Source organism: Trachinotus anak, unplaced genomic scaffold (assembly GCF_046630095.1).
Source record: "Trachinotus anak isolate AG129_WGS33_773 ecotype Australia unplaced genomic scaffold, CSIRO_AGI_Tana_v1 ptg000121l, whole genome shotgun sequence".
Classification (NCBI taxonomy): Eukaryota; Metazoa; Chordata; class Actinopteri; order Carangiformes; family Carangidae; genus Trachinotus; species Trachinotus anak.
In genome coordinates, this window is record NW_027273972.1 from 27,501 (window position 1) to 30,980 (window position 3,480).

A 3,480-nucleotide genomic window follows, 5' to 3' on the forward strand; every position below is an offset into this window, starting at 1 on the left:
GGTGATATGCCTGGGTGCTGGAGCTCTGACACAGGGGCAGAGAGGCATGTGTGTGTGGCTGTGGAGGTCCTGTGGAGGTGCTGTGTGGGCCTTTAATATCACAGGGGGAGAAGCTGGGCCGTGAGCCTGGCCCCTGGAGCTCTGATACAGGGGAGAGAGGCATGTGTGTGTGTGTGGCTGTGGAGGTCCTGTGGAGGTGCTGTGTGGGCCTTTAATATCACAGGGGGAGAAGCTGGGCCATGAGCCTGGCCCCTGGAGCTCTGATACAGGGGAGAGAAGCATGTGTGTGTGGCTGTGGAGGTCCTGTGGAGGTGCTGTGTGGCCCTTTAATATCACAGGGCCAGTGGCTGGGTGATATGCCTGGCTCCTGGAGCTCTGACACAGGGGGAGAGAGGCATGGATGTGTGGCTGTGGAGGTCCTGTGGAGGTGCTGTGTGGGCCTTTAATATCACAGGGGGAGAAGCTGGGCCATGAGCCTGGCTCCTGGAGCTCTGATACAGGGGAGAGAGGCATGTGTGTGTGGCTGTGGAGGTCCTGTGGAGGTGCTGTGTGGCCCTTTAATGTCACAGGGCCAGTGGCTGGGTGATATGCCTGGGTGCTGGAGCTCTGACACAGGGGCAGAGAGGCATGTGTGTGTGGCTGTGGAGGTCCTGTGGAGGTGCTGTGTGGGCCTTTAATATCACAGGGGGAGAAGCTGGGCCATGAGCCTGGCCCCTGGAGCTCTGATACAGGGGAGAGAGGCATGTGTGTGTGTGGCTGTGGAGGTCCTGTGGAGGTGCTGTGTGGGCCTTTAATATCACAGGGGAGAAGCTGGGCCATGAGCCTGGCCCCTGGAGCTCTGATACAGGGGAGAGAAGCATGTGTGTGTGGCTGTGGAGGTCCTGTGGAGGTGCTGTGTGGGCCTTTAATATCACAGGGGGAGAAGCTGGGCCGTGAGCCTGGCCCCTGGAGCTCTGATACAGGGGAGAGAGGCATGTGTGTGTGTGTGGCTGTGGAGGTCCTGTGGAGGTGCTGTGTGGGCCTTTAATATCACAGGGGGAGAAGCTGGGCCATGAGCCTGGCCCCTGGAGCTCTGATACAGGGGAGAGAAGCATGTGTGTGTGGCTGTGGAGGTCCTGTGGAGGTGCTGTGTGGCCCTTTAATATCACAGGGCCAGTGGCTGGGTGATATGCCTGGCTCCTGGAGCTCTGACACAGGGGGAGAGAGGCATGGATGTGTGGCTGTGGAGGTCCTGTGGAGGTGCTGTGTGGGCCTTTAATATCACAGGGGGAGAAGCTGGGCCATGAGCCTGGCTCCTGGAGCTCTGATACAGGGAGAGAGGCATGTGTGTGTGGCTGTGGAGGTCCTGTGGAGGTGCTGTGTGGCCCTTTAATGTCACAGGGCCAGTGGCTGGGTGATATGCCTGGGTGCTGGAGCTCTGACACAGGGGCAGAGAGGCATGTGTGTGTGGCTGTGGAGGTCCTGTGGAGGTGCTGTGTGGGCCTTTAATATCACAGGGGGAGAAGCTGGGCCATGAGCCTGGCCCCTGGAGCTCTGATACAGGGGAGAGAGGCATGTGTGTGTGTGGCTGTGGAGGTCCTGTGGAGGTGCTGTGTGGGCCTTTAATATCACAGGGGGAGAAGCTGGGCCATGAGCCTGGCCCCTGGAGCTCTGATACAGGGGAGAGAAGCATGTGTGTGTGGCTGTGGAGGTCCTGTGGAGGTGCTGTGTGGCCCTTTAATATCACAGGGCCAGTGGCTGGGTGATATGCCTGGCTCCTGGAGCTCTGATACAGGGGAGAGAGGCATGTGTGTGTGGCTGTGGAGGTCCTGTGGAGGTGCTGTGTGGGCCTTTAATATCACAGGGGGAGAAGCTGGGCCATGAGCCTGGCCCCTGGAGCTCTGATACAGGGGAGAGAGGCATGTGTGTGTGGCTGTGGAGGTCCTGTGTGGCCCTTTAATGTCACAGGGCCAGTGGCTGGGTGATATGCCTGGGTGCTGGAGCTCTGACACAGGGGGAGAGAGGCATGTGTGTGTGGCTGTGGAGGTCCTGTGGAGGTGCTGTGTGGCCCTTTAATGTCACAGGGCCAGTGGCTGGGTGATATGCCTGGCTCCTGGAGCTCTGACACAGGGGAGAGAGGCATGTGTGTGTGTGGCTGTGGAGGTCCTGTGGAGGTGCTGTGTGGGCTTTAATATCACAGGGGGAGAAGCTGGGCCATGAGCCTGGCCCCTGGAGCTCTGATACAGGGAGAGAAGCATGTGTGTGTGGCTGTGGAGGTGCTGTGTGGCCCTTTAATGTCACAGGCCCAGTGGCTGGGTGATCTGCTGGGTGCTGGAGCTCTGACACAGGGGCAGAGAGGCATGTGTGTGTGTGTGTGTGTGGCTGTGGAGGTCCTGTGGAGGTGCTGTGTGGGCCTTTAATATCACAGGGGGAGAAGCTGGGCCATGAGCCTGGCCCCTGGAGCTCTGATACAGGGGGAGCATGGATGTGGCTTTGGAGAAGGCAAATATCTAGAGTCTCCGCTCCACTCCCCTCTTTACCTTCCTCGGTGTAAAACTTTGACCGCCAGTTTTTCAAAGTCTTACACCGAGGAAGGTAAAGAGGGGGACCGGTCCGGCGAAACTAGAAGTTTCCCCTCTCTTACCTTCCTCGGTGTAAAACTTTGACCGCAAATTTTTCAAAGTGTTACACCGAGGAAGGTAAAGAGGGGGACCGGTCGGCGAAACTAGAAGTTTCCCCTCTCTTACCTTCCTCGGTGTAAAACTTTGACCGCAAATTTTTCAAAGTGTTACACCGAGGAAGGTAAAGAGGGGGACCGGTCGGCGAAACTAGAAGTTTCCCCTCTCTTACCTTCCTCGGTGTAAAACTTTGACCGCAAATTTTTCAAAGTGTTACACCGAGGAAGGTAAAGAGGGGGACCGGTCGGCGAAACTAGAAGTTTCCCCTCTCTTACCTTCCTCGGTGTAAAACTTTGACCGCAAATTTTTCAAAGTGTTACACCGAGGAAGGTAAAGAGGGGGACCGTTCGGCGAAACTAGAAATTTCCCCTCTCTTACCTTCTCCTGCCCTCGGTGCGAGCCGGTCTCTCCCTGTTTTTCAAAACACCTTTCGCACGATTTCAGAAACCCAGTTTTCGGAAACGTGAACCTCCAGGGATCGGCCCCGAGGGCGCCGGGGACGCGTGGGCCGACCCGAGAGGGGTGCGAAACGGACTGCCGCGGGCAGCTCGGCCCTCTCAAAGCTGCGGTTCTCTTCTTCTTTCACCCACTGACCGAGCGGCACACGTGACCCGCCATCGGAGGGCCCCCGCCGGCCAGCCCAGCGCTGGTGTTCGGGCGGACGGTTCCTCCGGCCTGCGGGTTCGCCTCCATGGCCCAGGGGGGGCTCCGAGGCGCGGAGGGGGTCTCCGGACTCTTCCTCCGCGCTCCTCCCGCGGCCGAAAACATCGGTAGCGAGACCGAGACGCCCCGTCTGTCCCAGCTGTCCTACGACGGAACCCGT